Source organism: Cnephaeus nilssonii, assembly GCF_951640355.1.
Source record: "Cnephaeus nilssonii genome assembly, chromosome: 15".
NCBI lineage: Eukaryota > Metazoa > Chordata > Mammalia > Chiroptera > Vespertilionidae > Cnephaeus > Cnephaeus nilssonii.
In genome coordinates this window covers 10636239-10651841 of record NC_137086.1, presented here as the reverse complement: position 1 = coordinate 10651841, position 15603 = coordinate 10636239, and the positions used below count along the sequence as shown (strand labels likewise).

The window sequence follows — 15603 nt, the reverse complement described above, 5'->3', positions numbered from 1 at the left end:
AATGAGGCACCTGCTCTTTAAGCCCCAGCAGAGCACAGTTTGGAGCTGACTCCCAGAGGCCCCCACATCCGAGTGCTGTGCGAGATACCAGGGCTGCTCGGATGCCTAGAGGACTGACTCTTAGTTGTCCCAGGATAGGATGAGGGTTCGGTACCGAGAAGAGCAACGCCCCAAGGGACTTAGACTTACTCTGCCTGGGGTCATCATACATCAGCAAGAGGTGGCTTTTGGCTTTTAGGGGATGCGCTGGGATTTAGGGGAGGGGAGGGAGGGCACTGCAGTAGGAGGTGTACGGCTTGCAGGTTCTGAGGCACAAGAAGGGAAGATTGTGGTGGTGGGACACAGGGAATGGGGGCTGAGAGCGGCAGGAAGGTGACGGGACTTGTGCGCCCTGCTGTGGGGCTCCCACCAGACTCTGGCCTGCACCCACCCCTTTCCCTTGGGGCCTCTTCCTCTGCTCAGTTTCCTTTTCCAATGACCATCCTTGTCAGTTAGTCCACAATTATTTGGTGAGGGCTACGCTTTACTTTTCTGCCCATCTAAGATTACCTACCTCCCAGACTCTCCTGCCTCCCCCCAAAAAAATAAAATTTTTTTAAGAAGATATGGAATATCACAAAATGAATGAAATTTAAAGTAAGTGGATGAGGAAAACGGGGCATTTCTTCCTTCCCTGAGGCTGCAGTGGGAATTCTTGTTGGGGCAGGGAAGCTATTGTCTGTCTTCTGTCTGTCCCAGCTCTTATTCTTTGCACCTCTTTACTAATTCTTTTAAGGATCAAACTGCTTTAATCATGACCAGGCCCTGCTATAGAATACACAGTGGCTTCCTATTGTCTCCCCTTTCACGCCAGAAATCCTCTGGGTGTTTCTCTAGGCTTCAACCCTCACTGTGATCTCCACAACCACCCCACCCCACTTCACCACCGTTTTCTAGTATGAGAGACCAGCCTCCCCTTTATATTTGCCATGCTCCTTCCCTCCTCCTTGCCTTTCTTTATACCTTACTTTCCTATCCATTCTTCAGGGTTGAGTTGAAGAGCTGCTGCCTTCTCCAGGAAGCTCTCCAGGATTTCTCTAGTCTACAGTGGCCTCTTCCCCTCTCTGCAGCCCTGTAGCCCTCACTGATAATACTGTTGGATGCAGCGCTCAGTTTCATAGAGTAGCTTTGCACTATTTTTTATGTGTTCATCATGTCTTATCCCATTGTACCCAGCCTGGTACTGGGCAGAGAGAATAGGCTCAAGGAATACTTACTGGTTGCTAAGCAGTTGGGAGGTTGGTGAATGTGGGACACCTTCTCAGGGAGCTCAGCCCTTGGTTTCCAGAGGTGCTGGCGGGTGGACTGGAGAATAGCACGGGGCCAGGGGACCTGTGTGGGCAGGTCCCACAGGTCAGGTGGTGCCTCCACTCCTCACCCTGCGCTCCTGCTGTCCCCACTGGGCCTTTGCTGAGCCGGGAGAGCCTTCCGGGGCCTGGGAGAACTGGCCAGACCCCAGCAGCGGGGAGGGCAGAGGTGAGGCAATACCTCCTCCCGAAGGAAGGCAAGTCCTAGGATCCCCTTCCTGCTAATTATCAGAACAAAAGGACCCACGGGAGTGCTCAGGGTTTAGGAAGGGCTTCTCGCACGTATTACTTCATTGGTCCTCAGCGCTGTGGGCAGAGGCCTAGCCGAGCAGCTGGACCAGCCATCCAGCCAGCGGGAGGGGCTGTGGACTCCATTTGTCCGCTCAGGGTTTTAGGACTCAGCTATAGCCCGGTGATGGTACGGCTCTCTCAGTGATGTCTGCACCCCAACACGATTGGTTCTGAATTATTTCAAGGCACGATCCCATGTCCTGCGGATCTAGGAACGGGTCTCTTTCCTAGCTCCCAACCTGAAGGGAGGAACTCACGCATCCTTACCCATATTGGATGCTTAATACAAATTAAGTAGTGATGATAACAAATAATATGTGCCCACCCCTCCCCCAACACTCAGACCCAGCCTCCCCTTCCCTCCCGCCCAGCAGGGAGCGACCCTCCACATTCCTGAAGGGAAGAGGGCCTTCGGAGGCGAGTTCCAGTGCGGACTCAGTCTCCTCCCAGCTGTGGGACCTGCGGCATCACTTAGCCACTGTGGCTAGGCTGGGCCGTCCTCTGCTCTGCGGGCACGTCTCACCTCCCGGGGAGCCGCACTCACTGTCTGTTCCCTGCCTCTCCCTGGCGCGAGCTTGTTCTGTGCGGGCCCTGCACACCTCTGCCCCGGGCTGGCGTTCAGAGGGACTAGGTAAAGATGTGCTGAACGAAGAAGTCATCTCAGAGTTGTATGGGTTCGTAAGGTGTAATACATAACGTTTAAAGCTCCTAGCTCAGGACTAGCATATCATAGCAGCTTGATCCTTTTTAAAAATAATTTTAAATTTTGTAAGTTTTACACAGATACATTCCTTATTGTAATAACCCCTCCCCTCCCGTTTTAATTCCTCCATCACCGGTACCTGATGCTATCAGTTTGGTGTACATATGACATGATTTTTTCTATCCATCCATGTGTGTGTGTAAATATATAATTTTGCTTCACAGTTGTTGTTTTCCCCTTTTTGTTTTTTGTTTTTTGTTTTTAAGTGGAACCACACCGTCGTTTCATTTTACAGCTTGGTTTTTTCACTTACAATACGTCTGGGCAATCTAGCCACGTAATTGCTGTTCTCTTCCACCATATGGATTACCATGATTTTATTTAACCATTCTCTTCCTGGGCATTTGTGTTGTTGACAGTATTTTACTGCGTAACCATTGCAACCGTAAACATCCTTGGTCGTGCCTCTGTGCATCTGTGTTTCTCCAGAAAGGGAAATGCTGGGTCCAAGGGAACGTGCGTTTTGCATTTTATAAAACCTGCCAAATTGCCCTCCCAAAAGGGCAGCGCCAATTGATGCTCCTATAAACTGGGTACGAGAAGACTCCCACCTTTGCCAACATCAATATTTTGCTAATCTAATGGGTGGGAAATGGCATCTTGTTATGATTTTAATTGGCATTTCCCAGATAATAAGTGAGGCTAGACATCTTTTCATATGTTTATTGGCCATTTGCGCTGTTGCTTCTGTGAGCTGAGCAAATGTTGCTTCCTCTTGCTTTATAGCCCTGCAGCCTCAACAGACTGTGCTTCCTGTCTGCCCTGGGAAGAACAGCCTGGGAGTGTCCAGCGGGTGTCCCCTGCTGCGCCATCTTCCATTTAATAAGCCGTCACCCCACCCCCCCACCCCCGCCGACTGAGTAGGGGGCATTGTGCTGGGGGCTTTGGGAATAGATGAATTAAGTGTGATATCCTGGGCTTTAGTTTAGGAGACACGAGACGTGGCAGCACAAAGTAGACCATTAAGGACTAAAACCAGATTATTAGCAAAATATGTAAAGGAGCAGCTTTAGGGTTTTCTGACGGGCGGGCCTTCTTCACCCCCTCGCCACATATCAGCTAGTGAAAACCTGAACTAGTGCAGGGTGGCCTCAGAAACGGCATCAGCCTTCCAAGAGAGGGTGCTCTCATTTGGAGCAGGCATGCCAGCGCCGTGCACTTTCCCAAAAGGCTGCACGCGTGTCAGAGGTGCTCCAGTGACAGCCTGTAATCAGTGCCTGCAGGGCTGCTGGCCCTTCCGATCGCCTGGGAAATTGTCATCAGAGAGGCGCCCATTGTCTCTTAAGTGGATGGGCTGTTTGCACACTGGAGTAATCGCTTCATCTAAGAGAAAAGCTCTTAGAACAACCCCCATTTTTTGGTGGCGAGTAAACAAGTGGCGGGGAGGGTGGTAGTAACTCACCGAGGAGGATCCGGCAGCTGGCCACGGCAAAGCCTGAACTGGGCCAAGGGGAAGGCCGTCCCTGAGCACCTCGCGCATGCCAGGCGCTGCGCCGAGAGCACCCACCACCGTCACCATAATCCTAAACTGTGAGCAAGTCAGTTCATATTTTGGGACCCACGAAATGGAGGCCTCCCCAGTGGCCCGGCCCACGTCACCGTCGCTTATGGGGAACACCTGACAAGGAAACCGAACATACACCAATCACAACCCTCCAACTCAGCTTTAGCCAGCTCACCTTACTCTAAGACCTGCTGGCCTTATAAGGAAATCCCGACTTCCCAGCCAACCCTGCCCCGGTTCCGCATTGCCTCTTCTAACGCCCCCAAAATCCCTCGGGAAGAGGTCCTGTACTCCCCCCATTCATGGATTGTTCTCCCTTGCCGTCAAACGCAGCATTAGATTGTATAATTTTGTCATTTGACAGATGATCCAGAATGACTCTAAGAACTGTATTTATCCCTACCTTACTATCAGGAAACTAAGATTCCCTGAGGCAAGTAGGTAAGAGCCACATGGAGATCCTTGTGGAGAGGTCGCGTGGGCAGAACTGGACTCCAGGTCTCGTGCTGCTTCTGTTTTGCACCCAAATCACTCGACTAGAACCAGGTCTTCCCGGCTTGCAGCCTTGGCTTCTGCAGAAGCTGAAGGAGGAGGTTGGAAGAGAGGGTGGAGCTGGCCCGCCCTCCCGCCAGCTGCCTCCTCTTTAGCTGCAAGTGTTCCTGCTGCTCCCTCTGTGCCAGGTTTGGGTCCTTAAAAGCTCTCGGGACAGTCCCCCTGCTCCACTTGTTTGGTCCTGAGCCCTGGGGGTTGAATTGCTGATTTCTCATGAGAGTGTATGTTTGACGTTGTGAGATTGGATTACGAGTATCCGAATGACATTCAGGAGGCCTGGGTGCTGGTCTCAGCTTCTGCCCCTGATCAATTGGAGGGAGTCCCTCTGCACTTTAGTTTTCTCATTAGTAATGTGACAGAAATAGGCTAGAAGACCCCAGAGATTCTAGAATTTCATAATTTGGGGGAAGAGGACTGGAATCCTGGCCTGTGGCTCCCCTTGTCTCCTGTACTACCTTGTCCATGAATTCTTAATTAAATATTTGAGTGCAATCTCAGACCTCTCATAAATGCCTCTTCTAGAGGCACATAAAGCATCCTTATAAGGATTCTTTGGGGGGGGGGGAGTTCATAAAATTCACGTTTGCTGCTAGAGTCTAGCATTCCTTTCCTCTTCACTACTGTCCCCATTTCCGCTGTCATTTTATGCCTGGGTCAGAAAGGTGAACACGGTGCTCACCTCGAGTCACTAGGTCTAGGCATGAGGGAAGGGCTCGAATTCATCACTAAAAAGGTGATGCAAAGGACGCCCATCCTCCGACACGCACAGCTTCCCGCGGCATTTCCTTAGCTCCAGAATTCGCAGCCCTGCCTCGGGTTTTGGTCATGAAAGATCTGCCTAGATCTGCTCCTTACTGCCAGTTTTCTTTTCATTAATCAATCATTCGTTCATTCTTTCAAAGAGTTCTTGACCCCTAACTGAGCAAACACGGTGTGCTCGGGCTTGAAGATAACACGGGAAGTGTCTGGGTCTCTACTGTGTTCTGTTTTCTAGACACCAGTGAAACAAATTTAAAGGGAAGTCAGAACCTCACCCTGGGATGCCACCCTTTCCTGGGAGAGACAGGCAGTAGGTGAATAAATTATGCTGCTGAAGCCCAGAAAGGGCCATTATAGAACTAGGAGGAATGGGGCCATGGGAGCTCCTGACGAGCCCCGCCCAGGACCTTGGGGAAGCTTGCCAAAGAAGGGACATCATGCCTGACAGGGTCTGTGGGGAAGGGCGTTGAGGGGGACCCTAAGGTGAGGTGGTCCAAGAAATTGTCTAGGAGTTTGGAGCCTAGAGCACCTTAAGATTTCTTGCATATTTAGTTCAACTTTTTAATATATATATTTAATTGATTTCAGAGAGGAAGGGAGAAGGAGAGAGAGATAGAAACATCAATGATGAGAGAGAATCATTGAATGGCACGCCTCCCACTGGGGACCGAGCCCGCAACCCAGGCAGGTGCCCTTGGCCGGAATCGAACCCGGGACCCTTCAGTCCACAGGCCTACACTCTATCCACTGAGCCAAATCGCCTAGCGCTAGTTCAACTTTTAGAAGCATTCTCATAGCGCTTTCTAGGAGGCAGACAACGGAAAAGATACGATGGTAATGATTTCTCTGCTTTCAAAACCTGACCATTTGTCAAGGAGGTCCCCGGGGTGTTCACGCATTGAGTGGGAGGCTGGACTCTGACTCTATGAGGAGCCAATACAAGAGATGAAGGATTTAACGGACTTGAATTCAGTACTTAACTAAATACACACAGTACAGTGCTGGCGCTGGAGGAGACGCCTGGACGCCTGGACACTTTGCCTAGTGGAGGAAGTGGGAGTGTTCACCATGAGCCACACTGTCGAGGGCCAGAGAACTTATGGGGAACTCCTGGGAAGCTTCCTGGAGGAGGTGTCCTTTGGGAATTCCAAGAGGGATAAATAAGGTATTTCAGGGAAAGGAACCACTGAGGACAAATAGAAGGAGGTGTGAAACTTCTGGGTTGTTTAGGAACAGCAAGTGGTCTGTAATTAGGGTGTGGGCGTTGGGGAGGAGGTATAAGAAGAGCTAAAACTACAAAGGAAGATGGTCAGATGGTCGAAGGCCGCCTTGTCCTAGTGAGAAAGGGAGGCCTCACGGTGCAGTAGGGAGCTGGAATGTGAGCACTGCGTGTGTGTAAGAGGAAGATAGCCCTGGCAGCCTTTAAGGGGCCAGCGAGGGGAAGTGTAGAAGTAGGACCAGCTAGGAGGGTGTTGCCTTTGGCTCTGAGGGTCCAGGTAATGGGAGTCAGGCTTGATAGAAGGGGTAGAACTTGTCTCTGGTTGAAGGAAAGGGAGAAACCTGCCCAGTATTTGTGGAGTGGGGGAGGGTATCATTACCTGAACTAGAGAATCGTGGAGGAAAAGCAGGTTTGGGACAGGAAGGTGACACGGACTTTTCATTCTCTTAAGGATGTATTTTGAGGAGCCAAAGCTTTTAATTTTAATAAAGTCCAGTTTACCCTCCCCCCCCCCCTTTTGCTGGTTAGTGTGTGTGTATATCTCTAAGAATTCTCTGCCTATCTCAACATCATGAAGATGTTCTCTTAGGAGGGGGTGGGCTTTGGAGTTGGGTGTTGGACAAGCTGCTTTTAAGGAGCCAGCAGGTCGGCTGTCCTTGGGGAGAGGGTGTGCAGGCGGCTCGAAAGGAGTCATCGACGTGGAGGGCAAGTGCAGGCTTGAGTGCAGGGAGGGAACTGCTGAAGCCAGGAGAGCAGCCCGCCTTGGGAGGGGCAGGACAGGAGGACAGAGGCTTGGGGTGTCTGGGAGCAGCTGGCAATCAGGAGAGACCCCCAAAGGAGTTCCGGAACGAAAGCTCCCCTTTTCACCTATCGGTGGAGCCCTTTCCAACCCCCTCCCCCAAGTCTATGTGGCCATCCTCGTCCCTCACCTCTCAATTTATACCCCCGCCCCCCGGCCAACTGAGTGTGTGTGTGAGTTTCACCCCTTTTCCCACTTGCCATTCTTTCATATCCTTCACAGATGCATATATGACTCTTGCCCCATTCATCTTTAGTCAATGAATGGTGGGCAGTATACATACTTTCACTTCCAACTCAGATGGATTAAGTAAAAATAGGAATAAAGCAGTTCAGTCGCTTCTATATTTGAATCTAGACGCTGTTGGCAAGGCAGCTTTGTGGGGCAAAAAAAAAAAAAATCAACAAAACTGAAATTGAGTTGACATGTCTTACACATACCGAAGGTCCCTCAGAATTCAGTGTTTCTTACAGGGCGGGGGGTTGTGTCTTGCTCCATCGCACTGGGCAGTGCACTAAAAGGCACAGTCCCAGGCCCCAGTCCGAACCAGTGGGGCCAGAATCTGTGGGTGGGCCCTGAGAAATCTGATTTCGTAGCCTGGAAAGGTAGCTCTGCCCCGTGCAGACGATCCTTGTGAAAGTCTGAGAACACTGAAGCTGTGGATGATTTGAAGTACGCCAAATCTGGCACAGAAGAGTCCCCTAAAGATGCAATTAATGCATCAGCCACCACCCTGTCACCCACGGCGGGGCTCTCCTGCACACGGGAATCCTCTGGGAGGTTTGTCATTGCCACGGCCCGGGCCCTGCTCCGTGGTCCTCAGGTCTGGAACTTAGCGAAGGGCCCTGGCCCAGGTGTTTCTCCAGGTGGAATCTAAGGTTCGGCGCTGAGTCGAGGAAGGCAGGCAGACCTGGGGGACCAGTCCCAATGTGGGTGGGGCAGAGGCCGGAAAAGACGTGGCACAGGAATTCAAATGTTTCCTTTGGGATGGAGATGATAGGCCTTCCCGCTGTTTTCGGCCTAGTTTACCACAATGCTCCTGGGCTGAGCGCCTCCTGAGTCTTCTCTTTGGACCCTGAAACGTGAGAGTGTCTGCAGGCCTGCATCTGAATGGTGGTCCCTGAGCCCCTCCCTTTGACCCTTGGAGCCAGGCGACCGGGTGGAGGAGGGGAGGGGGAGGGGAGGGCAGCCTGGGGGCCATTGGGGTTTTTACAGGGTTCCTTTTAACCGGCATCTCCCCTCCCCTCCCCCCGAAGGTATGAAATTATCACTTCTCTCCTAGAGACGTGTCCTCAAGCAAACTTGTCATAAGGTTCTTTCCACCTCTCGCTGACTTCCTTTGATCTTATCTGTAATACTCAGCAGATATTTGTGGTCCCATTAGCTGATCCAAAGAGGCTAGGCACTTATTGAAGGTTTTGTCGTCAGCTGCCATACCCACCCTGAGCAGCCTGGGACCTCACAGCCACGGCTTCTGTTGATTTTCCTGGTCAGAAGCAAGTGAGGTCTGGGGACCTGCAGCACCCCCACCCTCTCCCCTACCCCACTCCCTGCCCAGCCTGCACCTCCTCACTCACAGGTGGACCGGTGCACCCCCAGCAGCTCCAGGCTGGGTGGGGGGGGGGGGGGGGGGAGTGACTGCGGGCAGAGTGGGGTTTGCGGAGAAGCCTCACTGTATGGAACAGGCCTGTGTTCTTATCCTGGGGGGGGGGGGGGGGAAGCAGATGCAATTGCAGATACGCGGAGATCTGGCCATTCCTGTCTGAGAGACCTGGGAGGTTGCACCATCCCTCGTTTACCGGCCCCCTCCCTTGGGTCTCACTGCCTTTGCTGATCCTGGCCTCCCCAACTTTCCTTCCACACTCGAGAAAGCATCTCGACCACATAATTTACTACCTAATTGCATGCTGTCTAGAATGAGGGCTGGCTCCATGTGGGATGGGTCTTGGGCACACAGTGAGGCTGTGAGTAACAGAAAGGTGGAGGAGGCCCGTCTCCCCCACCCTGTCCCCCACCCTGTCCTCCACCTCCTCAGTGTCCTCCCCCAGTCTGGCTGTTTCAGGTGCTCGTGCTGCCTCGTGCTCCTGGATCCTGGAGTTGAGGTGTTTCAGGCAGGCTCTGAGGTGCGCTCCAAGGTAGAGCATGGCCTCTTTGGGTTCTAAAACTCCACTGGCAAGGTGGGTGGGGCCCCCCAGTCCCATGGCGTTTGCCTAAATGCTGCACCTCTCCTGGGTGATGGCAAGGAGCCCAGCCAGGCTAGCGCACTGCAGGTTGCCATGGTGACCCTTTTGCTTTCCCTTCGAAAGAGGATGGATTTCTCTTTCAGCCCAAATCATCTGCCTGGGCTGCCACCATTCTATACACTCTGGGAACCAGACTGCCCAGCCCCTCTCTCTACCTTCCACTTTCTGCCATAGGGGACAGCTTGTCAAAAGGCTCGGTTTTAAATCACAATCCAGCATCAAGGCAACAGCATGTTCTGGCTTGAAGGGGAAGCAGGAGGGAAAGGCCCAGGAGATGGGGCCTCACCTTGGGCTTGTGCACAGAGGGAGCTTCCCTCTGCATCCCCTGCCTGCACCTCCTCTCCCCAGACCACTTCCTCTTCAATGAATGGCTCTGCCCCTTTGGGTGGGCTCAATCCCTCTGGACCTCAGTTTCCTCATTGTGACAGAGACAGCCAGGCCTTTAGTGGTTTCCACACCTGGCCAGTATCAGGATTACCTAGGGAGGTTTTAATAGATCCCTAGGTCCTACCCAAGCCTGCTGATCGCCTTGGAGAGCCCAGGAATCTGTATTTTTGCAAACCTCCTTGGGTGATCCTGATACATTTAAACCTGAGTGAGTTTGGGATTCTTCTGGCAAGAGGCTCTGTGAAGCCTCGTGGGAAGAAAAGGAAGCTCTGCCCTGAGCTGAGGGTTGACTGGCCTCTCGGGGTTCCCAGGAGCTTCTGAGGAGCCCCTTGCAGGTTGCTCTTGTCAGGAAGCAGGTGTTCCCTGGTCATGCTGGCTAAGCCCAGACCAGGCCCCCACCTTTCCCCCACAGGAGAAGCCAGCAGAGAAGGAGTGACAGAAAGGGGGGATGTTGCCATAACAACCAGCTCTAGGCAGAGGCCTTCCTTCCAGGGGCTGGTACTTCACCCCAGTCATGGTGGTTTCCATGGAGATGGGTTACTGAGGGACAGAGGAAACATTTGCCCCACTTAGAGCATTAGTCAGGAGCTGCCAGAAGTCAGGCCATCTCCAGGTGGGAGCCTTGGGCCCCTGTTGACTTCGAGTGCCCCCTCTCTCCCCGCCATGGCCTCTGTACTCTGGGTGCAGGTCTGATACTTTCTCCCTGCTTGGTGGCTCTCGCTGCCACTGGTCTCCTTAGCAACAAGTCCTGCTAACTCCTTGTTGGCTCCGTGGCTATTTTTAGCTTCACCAGGAGCAGCTCAGTCCTGGTCATTTGCTTGCAACCTCCATGTGGACTGCAGGGGAATAGGAAAACAAAAGTTCCCTCCTCTTTGGGGAGCCCTAGACCTGGACCTCTTAGCCCCTTTCGAATTTTGCTATGGAAAGTCTCTGTCCCCCGGCAGGAACTTGGACGGTGGGTTCTGGATGAGACAAGGTTGGTTTCAGTCAGCACACACTGATTTAGTCCTCCACAGCAGCGGTCGCCGACCTCTTGGACCTCGTCCGCGGACCACCAGTTGGCGACCGCTGCTCTAAGTGGGCAAGGAGTGCTGGTCCACACCGCGTCCTCATGGAGCTGAATAAGACCCAGTCCCTGCCCTCTGGGAATTTTTAATCTAGTGGAGGAGAAAGATGAGCACACAATCACCTGAGCCCGGGCCAAGATTGGCAGGTGCAAAGAGGGCATTACAAAGCGCTGTGGGAGCACGGAGGAGGAGGAGGGACTGGATCATTTTCGGCGGGGGAAGGTGAGGGTGAGGGCCAGAGCAGCAGGAACTTGCTGCAATGATAGAAATGTTCTAAAACCTGTGCCATCCCTACAGGAGCCCCCGTCCCCAAGTGGCTCTGGATACTTGGCATGTGGCTGGTACAGATGAGGAACTGAATTATTTTTACCTTACTGGACAGTTCAGGTCTAGAGAACTATTCATGGTGGAGGTAATGGTGAAGTGGGCCAGAAGGGTAGGCGGGATTTTGGCTGATGTGAGTTGAAGGGGAGGGGCAAGCAAAGGCACAGAACCCCCACATACTTGGGGAATAGCAAGTAGGCAGACCGAGTGTGGGGAGCGTGACGCATGACGTAAGTGCTGTGGATTGTGGGGGCCTTGAGTGCCGTACAGACTGATGACGTCATCAGGAGGTAGTCAGAGGTCTAGTGTGTAGCTTTGAGGCTGTGCAGCTGTAGGTGGGAGGACAGGATCAGAATAGACATCCACGTTTATCGCATGGTCTTTTGTCTGGATAAGGTCCCCCCGGCCTTGAGGTCAGCATGAATGTTTGTGGGGCAGAAACTATACAGCGTCTTCCCAACGTGTGGCTTTGCAGATGGCTTCGTAGGGCTTGTGGCTTCTCTGGTTTTGAGTACAGGGAGCCAGCCGGTCAATGCCCGGTCTGATGGAAGGAAGATAACCTGCCCACACCCTGTGAACCCTGGATTTCATGACGGAGCATGAACTGAGCGCTGAACTTGGAGTTAAAACCAGTCAGGCAGTCACGGCGTTCCCACCTGAACCAGGGAAAGGACTGCCCTTTGGTGGAGGATCATGGCTGTGCATCGCCTCAGTTCTGTGAGCTGGAAAGTCACATTAACGGCACTTACCACGATCATGCTCTTCCGAGACGCGGGAGGGTTGCATATACCAGAATGTCAAATTGACAGGACGTGTCCTTGCCACACAGATCCCCGTACTTGTCCTGCGGTATTGTTTGTTTGTTTGTTTGTGTGTTTTTGTCCTGCTGTTTCTGGCAGGAGAGAGGGTGACCTGAAGAGGCATTTCCAGCAGGCCTGTTGAGTCACTGCTCCCTGCCTGCCAAACAGGAGTGTGCCCTCTCTCTCAGGTCACCCTCTTTTGGACCAGGCTGGATGCTTCCTCTCCAGCACTTCTTTTAGGCTCTTGACATCCCCACCAGATCTTCTTCTCCTCCCGGAGTTCCTCCTTTCAACATACTTTTTATGACATTTTCAAGAACTTGGCTGTTTTACATGGCCCTGCTTTTTTTAGGTTGACTATCTTTATCTCAGTCGAAAGCTCTGTCCCCGTCGTCAGCCTGGGAGGGTGACACTGGAAGGTTAAGGACAAACGTGACCTAAGGATCCTTGAAGGCTGCCCTGGGTTTTTCCTGACCTTTTACTCAAGTTCCTCTTGCCCTAGATCTTGGCATCTTTTCTGCTTCGGGGTCTGTCTCTGCCCGCTGAGCACAGAGGCACACAGCTCTGATAGAACAGAAAAGGGTAACCGCTTCTGCCCGGTAGCTACAGGAGAGGGACGGTACCCTAGGTTGCGAGGGGACACCTTTGAGTTTGGGCTTCCTTTTGCTAAAGATGGGAGCCGTGTAGAAGACGTAAGATGTGAGCTTAGTTTTAAAGAATGAGAATGAGGAAGTTTGGCAGCTGGAGGGAGGCTACTTTTTAAGTCAGCGAAGAGAAAGTGAAACTGATGACTGTGGTCTGTTCTGGCCCTTTGAGCCCTGGGTGAAGCAGTCCCAGTACCAACCGAGTGTAGAAGCTAAGGTGGTTAGCCATGTCATAATGGAAAAGGAGATGCCATAGATGAGGTAGTGTTATTAAAAAGAGCCAGCCAAGCCAGAGTACAGAGTTCATGTTGAGCGGAGGCCTAGGGTGAGGTCTAAAGTGGCCTGTTGGCAGGGCCTGGATGCTGAGGAGGCAGCAGGGAGAGAAGCAGCTCACCAAGTCATATTACATCCCATCAAGGATGGGAGCAGGCAAGAGGCTTACATTCAGGGCTGCTCATCTCTGCTTGGGGACTCTCCTGGGAAAGTGTACTATGTGGATACTCTGACTGGGTTGAAAGATGCATTGGAACAGAGAAGGGTCTGTGCTTTGTAATGGCTCCTCCTTGCTGTATGGATTCTGGGTCTCAGCGGGGTTGGGAGAGGAAAGTCTGTACTCCCCAAGAATTATTTGGAGAAGGCACTCTGATTTGGAGTCCTCCTCCCTGTTCAGGGCTTGCTTGCTTGCTTGCTCGGAACGGTGCTGAGCCCCAGGAGATGGTGGGCTCTCCTTCACAGCACATCTCTTGACTTCATCATACTAGCACCGGTTCTAGCTGGTACGTCCCAGCTGACTATGGCTGGAAGCCAGGCATCCAGGGCATTAGGTGATCCTTAAGAGATGCTGGTATTCCAGGGCCTGGGAGGGCAGGTGTCATCACTCCTAATTTGCAAATAAGAAAACAGACTTCTTGGGGTTAAGTGGCTGATGATGGGACCATCTCCCAAGTCCAGACCTTCTGGCAGGGGCCACTGGCCGGACAGCCTTCCCACTGGGAGCATTCACCTTTGGCTCCTCTGCTCTCTCGGATTTGTCTTGCCAACGGAAACCAGGCTAACCTTCCCAAACTACCCATTCATCTCCTCTTGTCAGAAAAGCTGCAGATTCTTCACTGCTGTGGGACCTAGCTATTGGCATCTTTCTCTGCACCTTTCAGCTTTAGTGGGGTTGGAGGTGGAAGGTGGACAAGTTTCCCCCCTCCCGACTAACATCTCTTATTCTCCACCCATCCTAACTCATTCCAAATTGGATTCCTCCTTCAGATCCCATCTGGGCTCTGCACTGACCTCTCTTACCTCACTTATCATCCATACTACCCAGTGTCTGTTGGCTTCCAGGCCATCCTGGCCCATTGAGCTTGGTACCTATGATAGTCATCTTTACAGACGTTTGCTTTTCAATGGCTTTCTCCTGTCTCTCCAAGTCTAGTTGAATCTGTCAGTACCTCGCGTGTCTGTCGTCCTGGGTCCTCTGCTGAGAAGGGGGGAGCTTGAAATGGCTTAGGCTGTACCGTGAGGCTCCAGCTAGAGGCTCCCGAAGAAGAGGAATGTAGTCTTGAGCTGCAGATGTGTGAGAAGGGAGGAATTGCTGTACAGTAGTTCTCCCCTTTATCGAGGGTTTGGTTTTCTATGTTTCAGTTACCCAAGGTCAACCACAGCCCAAAAATAATAAATTTCCCCAACCATCCACATTGTCATAGCTCCATGATCCAGGATTACCCAAAGCAGATGATCCCCCTTCTGACATATTTATGGTCAGAAGGTCAGTCAGTAGTCGCCTAACACTATGTCACGATGCCTAGTCATTCACCTCACTTCATTTCATTATGGAGGCATTTTATCATCTCCTACATCACAAGAAAAAGGGTGAATGCAGTGATATTTCTTTTAAAAAGTAGGTTTTTATTGATTTCAGAGAGGGGGAGAGAGAGAGCGAGACACACACACACACATCAATAATGAGAGTGAATCATTGATCGGCTGCCTCCTGCATGCCCCCTACTGGGGATCAAGCCGGAAACCCGGGCATGTGTCCTGATGGGGATTTGAACCAAGACCTCCTTCATAGGTCCAGGCTCAACCACTGAGCCATGCCGGCTGGGCCAGTGATCTTTCCAGAGACCACATTCACAAGTCTATTGTATTTTATTAGCTGTTAATCCCTTACTGTGCCTAATTTATAACTTCATCATAGGTATGTGCGTATAGGAAAAAACCGGTATATATAGTTGGATACTATCCAAGGTTTCAGGCACCTATGGGGGTGGGGGTGGAGGGGTGTCCTCTTGGACAAAGTTCCGCGCCCCCCCATAATGGGGGGACTATTCTACTTTTGAACTAGCCCCCCCTCAAGGCAGACCCAAAGTGACCTAGGGGACCCAGTGACTTGGCCAGGAAGAGGTTTTCAAAGCCTGCGCTGCTGTCAGCTGTTGAAGGCGCCCCTCTCCATCCACCTACAGCGTGGAGGAGCCCCCACCCCCACCCCCACCCCGTCCCGTTCAGGACGCGCTCGGTTCAGTGCGGCGCCTTCCGTCCATCTCTGTGCGCTTGGAGTTTCCCTACAACTTACTGGGCTTCTTCGCTCATCTGTAAGCTTTTTTTTTTTTTTCCTTCCTTTCTTTTTTCGCTGTGCTTCTGAGACTCACTTTTAACAACTTTCTCCCGGTTCTCAGCCGGTCCGGAACCTCCTCTCTCCCTTCGCCCGCGCTCCCACCTGACCCCCCCGGCTGCCCTCCTTCCCTTGCAGCGCAGCCCGAGGGCTCCCCGCCTCGTCCCCCCCCCCCCCCCCCCCAGCCGCGAGCGGAGCTCCCGCGGAGTTGGGGGAAGGGGGCGGGGAGGCCCGGCGGGAGGAAGGGGCGGGCACCGCCTCCAGCCCGGCTGGGCAGGCCCTGGGAACCCGCGGAGGCCC

General features: G+C 52.5%; 1 protein-coding gene across 4 annotated transcripts in view; it reads left to right on the top strand.

Moving 5' to 3' along the window:
- Positions 1-15603, top strand: part of DNMT3A (DNA methyltransferase 3 alpha) — a 96344-nt gene that overhangs the window by 59091 nt on the left and 21650 nt on the right. The window lies entirely within an intron of this gene.